Raw genomic sequence first — 18,691 nt, 5'->3', positions numbered from 1 at the left:
CCTAGGGGTGAGCAAGAAACCGAATTAACCGAATAAACCGAACTGAAAAAATCAAACCGAAGCATTAACCGACGGTTAATTTTTTGTTTTTTTGGAAAACCGAAATTTCGGTTTCGGTTCGGTTTTCCATTTTAAAAAACCGAAAAAAACCGAACCGAACCGATATGTGTTTTTACTTAATTATTAATACAATTATATGCATTTTTTGTAGATGTTATGCCTGGAAACAAAACACCAAAAGGATCTACCGTTGGTGGTGATAAAGATTATGAAGATGATGAAGATTGGGAGTAAACTTTGAAAATGAATAAAATGAAGAATAAAGATTGGAACTAAACTTTTAGTTTTTTTGATTATGAACTTTGTTGAATTTTAAACTCTAGTACTCTTGCAAGTTTGTATTCGTTTGGTTCCACATAACAAATGTCTAATTTTGTGTTTTGCATCTAATATGCATTTTCATTTTTTTGGATTTTTTTGCGATGCCTACACACACAAAAAAAAAAACCGATTATAACCAAATCAAAATCGAAACACCAAAAACCGAACGGTTTGTGTATTTGAAAAACCGACTTTTCAGTTTCGGTTTCGGTTTCACCTAAAAACCGAACCGAATCGAACCGTGGTCAACCCTAGTCATCAACCTGTGGGCGCTATGCATGCAGTTATGTAACATCCCAATACTTGATAATTTATAAGAGTTAATGGAGATAAAATTTGTCAAACAATCACGCTAAAATGGTGCTGAGTATGAACTAAAATAAGGATATTTATGAATTTGTGTCCAACTATAAAACTCAAGATTTGAGGGATTACTTGTAACTTTTAAAAATTTTAAAATGTTGGGCAAAATATAAAAACGAGTGGTGTCGACTAGGGGTGAGCACAAAACCGAACTAACCGAATCGAGACCGAATTAATTGAAAAAATCACATCGAAAAAGCCAAACCGAAGCATTAACCGACGGTTAATTTTTTGTTTTTTTGAAAAATTAAATTTCGGTTTCGATTCGGTTATCCATTTTTAAAAAACCGAAAAAAACCGAACCGAACTGATTGATAATGATAAAGATTATCAAGATGATGAGGAATGGACTAAACTTTTAAGATAAATAAATAAGATGATGAATGAAGATCAAGACTAAACTTTTTAACTTTTAAGCTCTATTTAGCAACTTTATATTCGTATAATTTCACGTAGCATGTGGCTGTTTTTGTTTTTTAAATTCAATATATATGTGGACTATGGTACTATAACATGTTCTTATACAGGATAAAAATATGCATTTTCATTTTTAATTTTTTTTTGCAATGTCAACATATAATTGAATAAAAAAAAACGAAAATAACCGAACCGAAACCGAAATTAACTGAAAACCGAAAAACCGGAAAACCAAAAACTGAACGATTTGCATATTCAAATAACCGATTACTTTGATTTCGGTTTAGGTTTCGCCTAATAACCGAACCGAACATAACCGTGCAAATCGTCGACATCCAGCAGAGGGCATAAAGTTGAAGTGTTTTCGGTGTGTTCTTGGGTTACCAGGGAGAGGAGGGAGGAGCAGAAATTGATGTTACAGGAGTGCTCGAAGATAGAATTCTTGATAAGTTTTTCGAAATAGTTTCAAACGTAAATCATGAGTGTTTAGAATACTTTTGATGTGTTTTTTCTCAAAGTGATATTTTGTTTATTCATGTGAGTTTACTTACATTTATAAATTTTCAAATGGTACAAACGTTATAGATGATTATTCTTAACATTTTTAAGAAAATTAAAGAAACTTTAACTAAATTGCTAAAGTAATACTGATTACTAAATTACTTCCGGCTTTATCAAGTATGATTTCCTATGTATCAAAAGTTTTAGTCATTCCAACTAATGTTTCTGAATAGAAAATTTGCTCGAGTTAAGGGGTTGTTTGAATGAACTTTAAAAAACTGCTTATTTGATTTTTAAAAAGCAAAAGCAACTTTAAAGCGCTCAAATATGAAGCTTTTGAAACTTTAAAATGAAGTTTAGTATACGTTAAACGAGCTATGTTTGTGGTAGCAAGAAACACAAACTCGAAAACTTATGTATTCTCAGGTTGACACTTGACACTGACACAGGCCACACAATATGTCTAAGCGAAAAATATTTTATTATTTATTATTATTATTATTATTATTATTATTATTATTATTATTATTATAACTAATTGCTGATTTGATTAATACTTGGTCGCTAGTGGCAAATGAAGACTTTCAGCACATTCTTCGTGTTCAGAACACCAACGTTGACGGCAAGCAGAAGATCATGTTTGCCATGACCTCTATCAAAGGTATTGGTCGGAGGTTTGCTAACATCGTCTGCAAAAAGGCTGACGTCGACATGAACAAGAGGTCATTTCACATTTCGATTATAATCACTGTTTGTTAGGAAGTTATTATTTTTATAGAATTTATGAATTTATCTAGTTTTAAATTATCTTTATAAAACTCTTTTAACTTGTTTTATAAAAATCTTTTAACGTGCCTAAGCTCGGCTCGAGCTCAGTTGTGTAGTGTAAAATGAATACACAAGGTTTGGCAAAAAAAAAAAGTTGCTCTTGACATGAAATTGAGAGACGATCTTGAGCGGTTGAAGAAGATCAGGTCGGTCTTAACTCTCTAACTTTATTATTATAGTTTGCTCGATTTGGGTTATGTTTCTGTTTTATAATGTTAATTATTTTTTATTCGGAAGTTAATTATTAATGGGTAGGCTTGTAAACAAATGGGAGAACACGAACGTGGCTTTTTCATGTTAGTTCTTTTAACTTTAACCGAACAAACGGACAAACAAATATACATTTGATTTCCCTGTTTATGCTTGTTTGTTAAGAAAGTGAAGGTGTTCATGCTCGTTTATGTTTATGCCAGAAGAACATAATTCACAAACAGACTAACGTAATTTACAAGCATAACAAGCGTAAACGAAGCAAGCAAATTTATATAAATGAACAACATAAATAAATAGGATATGTGTTCATGTTTGTTTATTTAACTAAATAAACAAAATTTTGTGTTTTCGTTTATGGTTGTTTGTTTATTAAATAAACGAACTTCTTGCCAGCATTTCACTGAGCGTTTGGTTTGTTTACATGTCTTTAACGGGCAAGGATTGAATTTTGACAGGAATCATCGTGGTCTTCGTCATTACTGGGGCCTTCGTGTGCGTGGACAGCATACTAAAACTACTGGTCGTAGGGGAAAGACTGTTGGTGTGTCCAAGAAAAGATAAGTTTATGTGTTTTTTAAATTCAAGTTATGTTCGGGTTTTAGATATTCTCATGAATTTTTATTGTCTATCAGTTTTGAATGTTTGGGTGGGTCAAAGATATGTTACGGTTTTATTATTATAGTCTTATTTTCTTTGATCATGTTAGCTTGTTTTTTAACTCATGTAACTTTCAATTAGTGTAACTTTCATTGTTACTACTTTACTGCTATTACTGTTATCATTACCATGCGTGATAATTATAATTATAATAGCTCACTATTTTTAGGCTCCCGTCAAACTCAACATGCTTAGTAGGATGCGCATAGAAACCAATTTGGGATTTGAAGCCGGTTCCTAAGTCGATACATATTCGACTTAGCAGTTGGTTTGGGAGAAACCTGGTTTGGTCTTGATCTGGTCTGGTGGTTTGTAGTTCGTTTTAACAACTGCTTAGTTGAAACTGTTAATACTGATGCAATCCAGTTGAAAACCGGTTTAAAAGACAAACTGATCGTTTTTACTCTTTATTAACTGGTTCCAAAGTTAAACCTGTTTGGGCTAAACCGGTTTTGACTAACTTTTAATTTGCTTTAATCTGATATTCGGTAAATATTTTGCTCACCCAAAGTTATGAGCTTGATTTATATGCGAATTATGTTAGAAATGACCTTAGTTCATGAGGGAAAATGTAAAAAATCATTAATCCACCATTGATGAAGTCACTAAGTTATAATCCCGTGCGATACGTGGAGTTGTAAGTTATAATCCGTTGTGATACGCGGAGTTGTGTATAAAAATTAAGAAAAATTTTAATAAATATGTGTATTGTATTTGAAAGTCAATTTGCAAAGATAGTAAAATTCCAAATTCAAAACACCAAATAATTGAAGATGTCAATTCCATGTATGCCTCAATCCAAACAAAAACTGAAATATGTTGTTTCTTATCAGAAATACCAACAAATGACCAATCCCATTTCAATTGTCAACTGTAACGTGTTTGATTATTAAAACCCGGACCGATCGGTTCGACTGGGACCCGCTGTAGGTTCATGCTATTTGGGCCGTTTTCTAAAAAGCTGGTCGGTTTTGCGGATTGCGATCAAGATGGACCAGATTAACCACCGGTGAACCGGTAAATGTTTTTTCTTTTTAATTTTTAATCAAAAAATAATTAACAACAATCTTCGTTGTTCTCTGCTTCCGATCCCATCTCACTTTGCCGCCAATCGGCCTTAGTTTCAGTAACTTCCGGCCAGATTCAAAGCAATTTTCCGGCGATTCAGACTATTTCAGGGCATTTCCTATTGAAAATGGATAAGCTTTCATGATTCTATCAATTGAAGCGGCCACATGGAGTGCATAATTAGGGATTTAGGGTTTGAAGTTGATAATGATAAAGAAGAGTGGAGGGATCTTAGATCTGCACATCCTGATCCCACTACTTCGATGTTTTTGTACTCCATTTTTTAATGATAAGTTTGCTTTTTATCCTGAAAGTTATAGTTATTTTAAAGTTAACCCTAAACTTGTTTTAATGTCAGTAGTTGTTTTATTTTCTTGTTTTTAAGTTTTATTTTCTTTTACAAAAGATTGGTTAAAAATGTCTACTTCAAAAAGAATTACATATCAACGTTTTAAAACTAAGATTTTAATGTATGTTTTGAAAATTTCAATTATAATTTATGTTTTCTTGAATTTCCATGAGTATTGGTTACATAGTGGGGTAGTGGTGGTGGTGGGTTTTTGCCGACGTGTGGAATGGTGGTGGTGGGTTTTTGCCGGCAGGTGGAATGGTGGTGGACTTTGAGGTGGGTTTTTGCCGGCGGTGGAGTGACAGTGGTGGTGCCGGTGGTCGGAAAGTGGGTTTTATGTTCATGGCCAGACGATGAAGATGAAGATTGTTATGGATTTTATATCAAAAGACTAAATTCACTTGAAATTCATCTGAGACGATAAATTTCACAAAACACAAAATACAACTTTTTTTGAAGTTTTTTGAAATCTCACGTAAGAGATGAAAACAAGATCAAAATTCACGTGCGAGATGGTTTTAGATGAGATGATTTTCAAACAAAAACTATCTGGGCTGATTGATTTGAACACAAAAGTCACGTGACAGGTAAGGTAATTGATGTGCTTGAAGTAGTTTAATATGCATTAACTAAATTAACTAAAAATAAATACTAAGTAATACTCTAGACTCTCTAAAACTCGACTAAACTACTAACCGGCAAGTGAACCGATCGACTCTAGTAAAGCTAAGTAAGTCCGGATATCGAACCCACGAGACTCTTTAAATTACGTTTATTAGCTAATTAGACTCGTCTACAAAACACAACTTATTAATTATATTTGTTTGGGGGGGGGGGGGGTTATTTAAAATACTAATTTAATACTATAATTAAAAACTAATTAAGAAAACAAGTGATTTAAACGAAAGCAAAGTTTGTTATGAAAATAAGATGATGATGAGAAAACTACCCAGGCTAGACTCCCCTAAATAATTAACTTGTGACTCGGAAAAATGTTTAGTTATGAACTGGGATCATAAAATAGATGCTTAAAAGAAAACCCGAGCAGGACCCCTGACCCTTCTCAAGTGGCACCTATGGGTTTCTAACAAGTTTTAACGCACAACAGTATTAAAAATCAAGTTTCCTTACGGTCACCCAATTATTTATAATTTAGTTCCTTTATAACGAAATCCTACCTTACAGCGCGGAAATCAAAGACAATTTACTATATTTAATTGATTTGATAAACAATAATAAATAATCAACCCTAGACGGACTCCTTACGAAGAACTAAATCTAGCAAGATTAAATAGTAAAGACTTATCAATAACTTAACACTTTACAGATTTTAGGTTAGCAGCACACTTAAGTTTATCTGACAATATTATTCCTATGATCTTATCATGACATCAATCATAAAATAATCAAAAACACAAAGTAATTGACCTAATAGCAATCCTATCATATGACAAACAATAATCAAGGAAAACTATGGAATAAAACTCATCAAGCAATCCTAAGCATTCATACGCATCAACTAATTATAGATAAATCTTTTACTAAACCATAACGATAAATAATCCCAAAGTCAAATCAAAACATCAAAATAGGTTCATCCTAAGCATAGGCAATTCATGCACTTTAGCCTAGCATCTTAGGTTTAAACAAAACAAGCAAATAAGAATTCATGGCGGATAATAAAGAAAACGAAAGAAAACAAAAGATAAAACCCGTGTTCTTCGTCCTCAAACAATGCGCGCACCACCGGATGATTCTTCAACTCCAAAGTCGCCAAAAGTAGCAATCCTAAGCTCGTGAACTCTCCAAATTCGGCTAGCAACTTCTCGTCTCCTTAAGGGTAAGATTAGGGGTGTTTATATAGTGATTATAGCCCAAAACCCGGAATATTCTAGAAATTAGCTTGCTCGCGCCACGCTACCAAAACACCCCTCCTTGGCCGCCCAGCGTGGGCAAATTGGCCGCGCTACGCTACCAAAGACCCTTATTTAGCTGCGCAGCGTGGCCAATTAACTTGGTCCCGGTCCAGTTCACTTCCTGATCTGGTCTGGTTTGTTTCCTGATGGTCCGGTTCTCCGGTTTAGCTCGTTTTCGCTCATTTTTCTCCCTATTTTCACCACAATTGAAACCCGGAACCTAAAATACAAAACCATGTTAGTAGTATATAAATCTTGCAAGAAAACGAACAAAACTAATAAAATAATAAATAAAATGTACACGGGATTTATATATATTAAACGTTATATCAAATATCCCCACACTTATTTTTTTTCGTCCTTGAAAAAGTCTCATTGCAATGGGATCAGAATCGGAGAAATACAGTCTTAAAAACATATAAGGTTATCTTAAAATTTAGAACAACGCAAAAACTGCGATCACCGATATTGTTGTCCACTTAAACTCATACCTTTGTCTTTACCGGGACAAGTAAGATCCAACTATTATTATTATTATTATTATTATTTTGTATATAATATAGTGGAACCCACAGTCAAGACTCGTTTTATTTTAGATTTTACTGGATCAAACCATCCCAACTTGACTTAAACCTCATAATAGCAGATTAAAACATTGTTGCACATTTTTCATGAATAGCTAAGATAATCAAGGATATTGTTTATCCACCTAAATTAAAACATCAAAGTATACCAAGCGACCAGTAGATACGATTAAGGTTCAATTATTCAACTAACTAGCTAGTATTCCCCACTACATGACATACCCCCGTTATCAAGCAATACCTCAGACCCATTACCACACGTGATTTTACAAGTTTCCATCTGTCGGTTTACATACGTCGTGTCTCTAGTTGATCCTGTTCTTAATGGTATGGGACGCAAGTAAGAGGACCACGTATGACTAACAACAGGATGATCACTGGATCATCAAGATTTTTATTCACTGTAATTGATGTAAGTGAGTGTAATGATTGTAGCAAACTGCGGGTTTATGCTTAAAAGCTTTTATTTACTTAAATATCCGAATATACCATATGAACAACCGTAAAAAGACCCGTGGTCTTCGAACCCGAGGCATCCCATCAATACAGGATTTAAGGCTATAAAACCATATGCCTATGAAGTGTTAAACACTAAAACTAGAAGTGCAAGTCTTTAAGTTTATATCACCGTCTGCACGGCATACTTTAACGTTTAAACCTACCCAAGCATCGTATGATAACGTATTCAGATTTTAAAATTCATAATTTTCTACAATGAAACTAAAAATGAGGTTTGAGTATGGCCCGACCTTTCATCTCGTATTTTATACAGACTTAACATGTTTCCCACTAAAAATCATATATTATCGTTTAAAACCAACTATCAAACTGCCCTTTCATTCTCAAGGCTGAGCCTACCGACACATTCCAAGTTAAGTGCGTGCTCTTTATTATATCTTATTATTAGTAGTTTGAAAAACCGATCCCCGATAAATATCCTCATCTCCCATTTAAACGTAAAAAGAAACAAAATCAAGGGACATTTTTCAAAACTTTTTTTTAATATAAATAAAAACTTAAACGAAAAAAACATATGTATTCCCATCCCCACACTTAAAATTTGCATTGCCCTCAATACAGGAACGGAAACACGACTCAAAAATTTAAAACAAAACCTAAAAATACAAAAATAAATAAGAATAAAACAAAGCTAAAAATTAAAAACTAAAAATATAAAAACAAAGTAAAAAGGAAAAGACTTAGCTGGTAATATGCGAGTGAAGTATAATGCTAAAGTCTTCTTCCATAAATGCCCTCCAACTCCGAACGTGCTCAGCAACCAATATCGACTTCTCTCGTACAAGAACGGAACGACAACAATACAAACAATATCTAAAATTCATCTTATCAACTTGATAGATATTAATCATTCAAAGTATGGAACCAGACCGACCAACCAAACCAATAAACATGTATAAAAGCAGCAAATAAATAATTAGAAAAGTATACGGCTCCAGCTGCTCCATCCCCACACTTGAATGTTGCATTATACTTAAAGGGGATGCTCTTCTAGCTCAAATCCTGCAAAAACATAAAAACACAAAAACAAAGAAAAACTACAACAGACTACGTTAGTGACTCGACAATTATACAAACTCAGCGAAACCTCCCCACACTTGAACTTAATCAGGAGGTTTCTCTTTCACCTGGACCCTATCTAACCCGTTCAGTTCCACCCGGTACTTGTTAAACATTGAAATTTTCTCGATGGAATTGAAAAATGCTTTAAAACTTCTTAACGGGTCAGACCACCAAAATTTAAACTTACCTGGCAAGAACCAGATGCATGACATGTATCGAGAAGATTGGTCGTTCTCGAACTTCAATGGCTTCTTCTTTCCTATAGACCATCTTCTGACTTGCAAATTATTTCGGTTCACAGATGCTCTTCTCTTCGCCTTCTCCCGTGGTTTTGATTTATGAGCAACATTTATAATAAGTGCCACTGGCCAGCTGTGGAGATCTTCAACTAGCACCACTTCCATATCTTCTAATAGGGATTCAAAAAATGCTAAGTCACCCTCCGAATCGAACTCACCTATCTCATCATACTCAGGCAACCCTTCTAACTCAAAATCCAAAAACTCGTCCTCCTCACATAACCTATTCTCGACCTCTTCCTCAACACCAAACATTAAATCAACTGAATCTCCCAAATCTACTTCATCCTCTATCTCTTCTTTCGTCACTAACGACAACTCAAGTGACTCACTCAAATCCACTTTATCCTCTATCTCTTCTTCAACACCAAACATCAACTCAACTGAGTCTCCCAAATCCACTTGCTTCTCAATCACTTCTTTCTTCACTAACGACTTCTGATAATCTGCCCATTCTTCTTTGTCGATCTTATCATCAGAGTCACTCCAGTAATTAGCAATAGTAAACTTTGGAACCGGAGGTGGGACTTCATCGTCCATTTTTGTCTCCGTTACTTGAGTGATCCCCTCATCTGACTCATCAACATACTCCAATAACTTCAATCTCTTTGCTAACTCCTTTTCTTCATTTAATCTGCTAGTAATGCTCTCTAATGTACGCTGGAGATCTGTAATAATGCTCTGCCGATTTTTCAAGATGATAGCATGCTCGGCTAACTTCTGTTGGGAATCTGAGGCCAGATATTGAGTCAATATATTTTCCAATTTATTCACCTTCTCGAACACACTACTCTCAACAGGGTTGCTGCTAGAATATTGATCATCGAATTGACCATGATAGCTCTACGGCTGCTGATATAGATTATCATAATAATACGGCGGAGGTTCCTGCAGAAAATTTTGTTGCGGCTGCACAGGAGGGTTAGTATAATAATGGGCCAGACACCCCACATATTGAGGACATATAAGAGTAAAATGGGGTCCACCACAAATCTCAAACATATTTACGAGACTCAAAATAAATAAAAGACACGGACAATAAGACTCCTACGACTCAAAATAAAAACTAAATATAAAACAAACTACTTAGATTACTACGACTCAAAAAAAAATACAAAAAGCACGTATGTAGCAAGTAAGTCTAATCAAAGCTAATAACGCAATTGCAAGAGTCCCTGGCAACGGCGCCAAAAACATGATGTGCTTGAAGTAGTTTAATATTTATTAACAAAATTAACTAAAAATAAATACTAAGTAATACTCTAGACTCTCTAAAACTCGACTAAACTACTAACCGGCAAGTGAACCGATCGACTCTAGTAAAGCTAAGTAAGTCCGGATATCAAACCCACGAGACTCTTTAAATTACGTTTATTAGCTATTTAGACTCGTCTACAAAACACAACTTATTAATTATATTTGTTTGGGGGGGGGGGGGGGGTTATTTAAAATACTAATTTAATACTATAATTAAAAACTAATTAAGAAAACAAGTAATTTAAACGAAAGCAAAGTTTGTTATGAAAATAAGATGATGATGAGAAAACTACCCAGGCTAGATTCCCCTAAATTTCAGTAATGAATTGACTCGGAAAAATGTTTAGTTATGAACTGGGATCATAAAATAGATGCTTAAAAGAAAACCCGAGCAGGACCCCTGACCCTTCTCAAGTGGCACCTATGGGTTTCTAACAAGTTTTAACGCACAACAGTATTAAAAATCAAGTTTCCTTACGGTCACCCAATTATTTATAATTTAGTTCCTTTATAACGAAATCCTACCTTACAGCGCGGAAATCAAAGACAATTTACTATATTTAATTGATATGATAAACAATAATAAATAATCAACCTTAGACGGACTCCTTACGAAGAACTAAATCTAGCAAGATTAAATAGTAAAGACTCATCAATAACTTAGCACTTTACAGATTTTATGTTAGGAGCACACTTAGGTTTATCTGACAATAATATTCCTATGATCTTATCATTACATCAATCATAAAATAATCAAAAACACAAAGTAATTGACCTAATAGCAATCCTATCATATGACAAATAATAATCAGGAAAACTATGGAATAAAACTCATCAAGCAATCCTAAGCATTCATACGCATCAACTAGTTATAGATAAATCTTTTACTAAACCATAACGATAAATAATCCCAAAGTCAAATCAAAACATCAAAATAGGTTCATCCTAAGCCTAGGCAATTCATGCATTTTAGCCTAGCATCTTAGGTTTAAACAAAACAAGCAAATAAGAATTCATGGCAGATAATAAAGAAAACGAAAGAAAACAAAAGATAAAACCTGTGTTCTTTGTCTTCAAACAATACGCACACCACCGGATGATTCTTCAACTCCAAAGTCGCCAAAAGTAGCAATCCTAAGCTCGTGAATTCTCCAAATTCGGCTAGCAACTTCTCGTCTCCTTAAGGGTAAGATTAGGGGTGTTTATATAGTGATTATAGCCCAAAACCCGGAATATTCTAGAAATTAGCTTGCTTGCGCCACGCTACCAAAACACCCTTCCTTGGCCTCCCAACGTGGGCAAATTGGCCGCGCTACGCTACCAAAGACCCTTATTTAGCCGTGCAGCGTGGCCAATTAACTTGGTCTCGGTCCGGTTCACTTCCTGATCTGGTCCGGTTCATTTCCTGATGGTCCGGTTCTCCGGTTTAGCTCGTTTTCGCTCATTTTTCTCCCTCTTTTCACCACAATTGAAACCCGGAACCTAAAATACAAAACCATGTTAGTAGTATACAAATCTTGCAAGAAAACGAACAAAACTAATAAAATAATAAATAAAATGTACACGGGATTTATATATATTAAACGTTATATCAGTAATATACACTTGTCATAATCTCATTGTCCGGCCAAATCTATCATTGGGATTTCCAATGTCATGAATCAGATGATTTTGGCTGGAGTGTTTTGGGAACTTTTCTTCTTCCTTCTTTTTTCTATAATTTCTGTAAATTTCTTTATACTTATCAGTAATCACTACTGTTATTTTCTCTATTCTCTTCACACGAAAAAACTGGTAATCAGAGGGTGGGCACTGTAACACCCCGACCAAAGGCGGATTATACATCGGGGCGCCACATATTGTTTCATTACTCGTGACACTATTGGGTGTCAATATTTAATAAATACGTTCATTCGCGCACGCGCAGGGTAAACACAAGATAACATAAATCATCATAAATCAATATATTATAAATCATAATAATAAAACAGCAATAACTTGTCTTGATACATTTTAATCTAGGTCCAAAATAAAGAAAACTTCCTATGTGTCCACAAGCTCCAAAACAGCTACTGCAAACCTGAACATGTGTTAAAATAAACGTCAAACACTTGCGTGTTGGTGAGAAATCAAGTTTAATACAATACATAGGTAACAATAAATCTGCGCGCAACATGTGTATGTCTGGTTTTCAACAAGGGTGTAATCTGATCGGGACCAACTCTAAGATTCATAAGACTGCCAGTGCTCACAATTGAGCTCACAAACAAGACAAACTGTGCATGTGTAAACAAAAGAGAAAATCATAAACGATAGTTCTCCCGTGTTCATCTAATGGTACCATGAAAACTGCGGAATAGACCGACAAGACGGTTAATGATCCACACATACAAATAAACAGCCAAGTCTACGTCCTCAACACATGGGATACTGCGCGACTAAAGTTCATAAACAGTTTAAGACTCTAAGTTTGTATGAACACATGAACATCCCAAAACATTAAAAGCAAAAAGGGATTAGGTACGAGATTACTCACTTGATAAACGATGCGGTGTAAGATAAAGCAAGAACCAACTTTAAACAAGCACAAGTTAACCTATAAATAAGATTATTGTTTTAATGATTTGTTTTAAGTCTTGATTATAAGTTAGCATAATTAATAAGTAAATTATTATATATAATATATATATTACCGGAAAAGCAGGACAGAACAGGGAGGAAGACGGAGGCAGAGAGGAAGACGGCAGAGAGAGCAAGGAGCAAGAGAACAGGAGAGATTAAGTGTTTTGTGTGTGTAGTGTTATGAAAATATTATTATTTATAGGAAAACCCTAGGAGACATAATCCCTAGAAAAGGGGAAAGGATCTTTAACAGGATCAAGCAAAAGATATCAAAGAGCATAAGGATCCAAAAGCAAAAGATATGGAAAGATATGGCAGCTGCAGAGGCAAGATAAAGCTGTCAGGGAACAGTAAAAAAAAAAGGCATGGGCGGTTCAGAAAAAGGTACTGGTCAAGCATGGCAAAAGCAGATCTCAAAAGATTATGTCAGTCACTTTTTCTGCCAACCAATGGGGTTGGTGCGCATGCTGCGCCGAAAGTAACTTTTCAGACATAAAGCAGATTAGGTCAACAGCTCAAAAGATAAGACAACTCAAAAGCAACGGCTAGATTAAACAGAAGAAAACTCAAAGGGTTTAGCGCGAGAAGGCTGGAGCGCGAAGGCAGACACAGAAGGTCAAGAGAGCGCGAGCGCGAAGGCAGACAGAACCAACCTTAACGCGTCGCGGAAAGAACTACATTTCTAAGCGCGCCGCGGGAAGAATCACATTTCTTAGCGCGCCGCGGGAGGAACTAAAATTCCTAGCGCGCCGCGGGAAGAACTATAATTCTTCGCGCGTCGAGGGATGAACTACCGTTCTTAGCGCGCTGCGAGAAGAATTACAATTCTTAGCGCGCTGCGAGAAGAGTTCGTCTCGCGTATCGCTGTAACAGGTGGTCTTCACGCAGGATTCCTTGTAAGGGGTCTGGCGCGTGGAGCTGCGCAGACAACCTTAGGCGGGAAGGAACAAAGGACAGCAAAGAGTTAGAAGAAAAAGAGGGAAACAAGGCGTAAGGGCCGGACGGCGACAAGAGGGAAAAGAAGGCGGAAAGAGAGAAGAAGAGGGACGGAACGGCGGAAAGAAAGAGAGAGAAAGAGGCGGGAAGGAAAGTATATTATTATTATTAAAAGTAAAATATAAGTATAAATAAATATTAAATCATAAAAGAAAGAGATCGGTCAGAGAAACGGGTACCTGGGTCGGGTCGGATCGGGGCAGATGTCACAGTCTCCCCTACTTTAAGAAATTTCGTCCCGAAATTTATCTCGAAGTAGGTTGCGCAGAGAACAGGTGCGGGTACTTGATCTTCATTTGATCTTCCCTTTCCCATGTAAACTCGGCTCCGCGCTTGGACTCCCAGCGAATTTTCACGATAGGGATACGACTGCGCTTGGTTTGCTTAACCTCGCGATCCATAATCTCAACAGGCTTCTCAACGAAATGCATAGTTTCATCAACTTGAACTTCATCAAGTGGAATGTGAAGGTTCTCGTCAGCTAAACACTTCTTGAGATTGGATACATGGAACGTTGGATGCACATTACTGAGCGCAGGCGGCAGGTCAAGTCTGTAGGCAACTTTTCCTACACGCGCGAGAATCTTGAATGGACCAACATAACGAGGAGCAAGCTTACCTTTCTTCCCAAAGCGGACAACACCCTTCCAGGGCGACACTTTGAGGAGAACAAGATCACCAACTTGAAATTCGAGAGGCTTTCGTCTGCGATCTGCGTAACTCTTCTGTCGGCTTCTGGCAGTCAGCAGATGATCACGGATCTTGGCGATTTTATCGGTTGTCTCTTGAACAAGTTCGGGTCCTGTGATTTGAGCTTCTCCCACTTCGCTCCAACAAATCGGGGAGCGGCACTTACGACCGTAAAGTGCTTCAAATGGGGCCATACCAATACTAGAATGATAGCTGTTATTATAAGAGAACTCGATCAAAGGCAGGTGCGAATCCCAATTACCTCCAAAATCAAGAACACAAGATCGGAGCATATCCTCAAGAGTTTGAATAGTTCGCTCAGACTGACCGTCAGTCTGAGGATGATATGCCGTACTCATGTCCAAGCGAGTTCCTAGCGCAGATTGGAGAGATTTCCAAAAGCGAGATATAAAACGGCCATCGCGATCGGATATGATGCTCAAAGGAGTACCATGGCGGCAGACAATTTCCTTGACATAAAGCTGCGCGAGTTGCTCAACACGGTAGTTTTCACGAATGGGCAGAAAGTGAGCAGACTTAGTCAAACGATCCACTATTACCCAAATGCTATCATGTTTGCTTGCTGTCAAAGGTAACTTGGTAATAAAGTCCATCGCTATACTTTCCCATTTCCACGTAGGAATTTCTGGTTGTTCGAGCAAACCAGATGGGCGTTGGTGTTCAGCTTTTACTTTAGAACAAGTCAGACATTTAGCTACGAACACAGCAATATCCTTTTTCATACCGGGCCACCAATAAGTAATGCGCAAATCCTTGTACATCTTATCAGCGCCAGGATGAATAGAATACCGAGATTTGTGCGCTTCACTCAGGATATCAGCGCGAAGATTCTCATCAAAGGGAATCCAGATGCGATTTAGATAGCAGAGAATTCCACTCAGATTAGGGACAAAGAGTGCTTCCGCGCCACACGCTAACTCGGCGCGAAGGTTACCATTACTGATGGATGCGCGCTGCGCGTCACGAATACGCGATTCAAGGTTGCTTTGAATCGGCGCGAAGTGAAGCTGGGTGCGCGGCAAGATACAGTTAAGCTGGCAGGGTTTTCGGCTGAGCGCATCGGCTACCACATTAGCCTTACCAGGATGATACCGGATCTCACAATCGTAATCGCTGATGAGTTCGTTCCATCGGCGTTGCCTCATGTTGAGTTCCTTTTGATCAAAGATATGCTGAAGGCTTTTATGGTCAGTGTAGAGGATACACTTAGTACCATAAAGGTAGTGTCTCCAGATCTTCAAGGCAAAAACAACTGCACCAAGTTCGAGGTCGTGAGTTGTATAATTCTTTTCATGAACCTTAAGTTGCCTTGATGCGTAAGCGATAACCTTGCCTCGTTGCATGAGAACACAACCGAGACCTTGGTTGGAGGCATCGCAGTACACGACAAAATCATCATTACCCTCAGGTAGCGCAAGAACAGGAGCTTCACACAACAAACGCTTGAGCGTTAGAAAGGCTTCTTCTTACTTCGAGCCCCAAATATACGGTTTACCTTTGTGCGTTAGAGCTGTTAAAGGCAAAGCGATTTTCGAGAAGTTCGAAATGAAGCGCCGGTAATAACCAGCTAAGCCCAGAAAGGAACGGATCTCGGTAGGAGTAGATGGCGTAATCCAGTTCTTGATTGCTTCAATTTTGGATGGGTCGACATGGATACCCATCTTGTTGACAACATGACCAAGAAACTGTACTTCATCAGACCAGAATTCACACTTGGAAAGCTTAGCATAGAGTTGCTCGGTTCGAAGCTTTTGCAACACCAACCGAAGATGTTGCTCATGCTCGGCCTTGGTCTTAGAATACACCAGAACATCATCGATTAACACGATCACGAATTTATCCAAGAAAGGCCTACACACCCGATTCATTAGATCCATGAAAACGGCGGGTGCGTTGGTTAGACCGAAGGACATGACCAAGAATTCAAAATGGCCATAACGAGTTCGAAAAGCAGTCTTCGGAACATCTTCATCGCGGATGCGCAACTGGTGATAACCAGAGCGGAGATCAATCTTGGAGAAACAAGAGGCACCTTGGAGTTGATCAAAGAGGTCGTCAATACGCGGTAAAGGATACCGGTTTTTAATGGTGAGTTTGTTCAACTCGCGGTAATCAATACACATGCGGAACGATCCATCTTTCTTTTTAACGAACAACACCGAGCACCCTAGGGCGAAGAGCTAGGGCGAATGAATCCTTTAGCAGTCAACTCTTGAAGTTGGCTTGCCAATTCTTGCATCTCAGCGGGTGCAAGACGATAAGGAGATTTAGCTACGGGGGAAGCACCAGGGACAAGATCAACACGAAACTCGACTTCACGAGCGGGAGGGATACCAGGAAGATCATCAGGAAAAACTTCAGGGAAATCACGCACAACAGGGATATCGCGAAGCTTCTCTTCTTCAGCAGGTTTAACCACATGAGCTAAGAATGCAATACACCTTTTCCGCATGAGCCTTCGGGCTTCGGCGCAAGACATAAGTTTAAGACCGCGGGGGGGTTTTTCGCCGTAGATATGAAGATCACCATTTTCTCGAGGTATGCGAACCATCTTCTTGGCGCAAATAACTTCGGCGCGATTATTCGAGAGCCAGTCCATACCAATAATGACATCAAAGCTTCCAAGAGGCATGGGGATGAGGTCGATTAGAAAATCGTTTTCGTTAAGGTTAAGCGTGCAATCTTTAATCACAGAGTTAATTAAAACAGTTTCGCCATTAGCCAATTCAACTGAAAAATCTTCTTTTAAGTTATCGCGCGGTCGCGCAAGCTTCAGCTCAAAGGCGCGAGAGATAAAACTTCGATCGGCGCCAGTATCAAAAAGTACAGAAGCATAAAATCCGTTAAGTAAAAATGTACCATTAACTACGTCATTATTCGCTTGCGCTTGGTGCGCGGTTATGTTAAAAGCTCGTCCACGCGTTACTTGGTTTGAAATCTGGTTCACCGGATTCGCTTGTGTGATTTGCACTTGTAGCCTTGGGCACGCGTTCGGAAATGACTGGGATCACCGCAGTTAAAGCACGATCTGGGTCGTGGGTTTTGGTAGATTGATTGTGGGTTCTGCGGGTAGACTGGTGGTGTTGGCGCAATTGGATTGGCGGGAAGGACTCTACAGTTTTCAGCAGTGTGACCAGTACGGCCACATCGGTTACAAAGTCGACACGGGGTTTGGGTTGGGTGGTGAAATCTACAGGTTGGGCAAAAGGGATGGTTTCCTGTGTAAGGTTTCTTAGTTGGCGGGGCAGGGAGTGCTGGATTGGTTAAGGCATAGTTGTGGGCTACAGGAGGTGTTGGGTAGGCTGACAGAGGGTTAGGCGCGTAAACTGGGGGTTGGTAGATGGGTTGCTGGACAATGGGCGGGTTGGTAAGCGCATAGGCCTTGCGCCTGCGCTTGAGGTTGTTACGGTTTGAGGGTTCTGGTTTGGTTTCTGTTGGTTCAGGGGCAGTCTTGGTGAGTTTGGTCTTTTCTGTTCCCCGCAGGAACAGGGTTCCTGCTCTGACATGGTTGTCGCTGAGCACAGCGGCCAACTCAATGGCGTCAGAGAGGGTTACTGGGTTTCTGGCCCATACAGAATCTTGAATTTCCATGGGGAGACCCCCAAGGAATTTCTCTATTGCTCGGCGTGAAGGGGTAACAAGGTGAGGGACCAGTAAGCTTAGCTCGTGGAAGCGCGTCGCGTACTCGCGCGCTTCGCCACTGTATTGCTTCAAGTTTCAGAATTCTTCCTACAGGCGCTTAACTTCGTTGGGAGGGCAGAATTCTCGCGTCAGAATTACCTTAAATTCCTCCCATAGCATGCTGGAAGCAGCTTCTGCGCCACGCGCATGAGCTACTCCATTCCACCATGTAAGCGCTCTAGATTCCAGGACACTGGAAGCATATAGGGTTCGTCTGTCTGAGGGGCATTGGGTGTGGAGGAAAGTGTTTTCTATCTTCTCGAGCCA

General features: G+C 38.3%; 1 pseudogene across 1 annotated transcript; it reads left to right on the top strand.

The window, feature by feature from the left end:
- Positions 1 to 2,199: 2,199 nt before the first annotated feature.
- LOC143556727 (small ribosomal subunit protein uS13z/uS13y/uS13x pseudogene) lies at positions 2,200 to 3,418 on the top strand (annotated as a pseudogene). Its single transcript, XR_013139429.1, has 2 exons — positions 2,200 to 2,636; positions 3,159 to 3,418. The product of XR_013139429.1 is annotated as a small ribosomal subunit protein uS13z/uS13y/uS13x pseudogene (transcript).
- The last annotated feature ends 15,273 nt before the right edge of the window (positions 3,419 to 18,691 follow it).

The sequence above is a fragment of the Bidens hawaiensis genome, unplaced genomic scaffold, assembly GCF_021521415.1.
Source record: "Bidens hawaiensis isolate Kalapana, Puna unplaced genomic scaffold, B.hawaiensis_p1.1 tig00018672_1, whole genome shotgun sequence".
Classification (NCBI taxonomy): domain Eukaryota; kingdom Viridiplantae; phylum Streptophyta; class Magnoliopsida; order Asterales; family Asteraceae; genus Bidens; species Bidens hawaiensis.
This window is presented reverse-complemented; position numbering and strand designations above follow the sequence as displayed.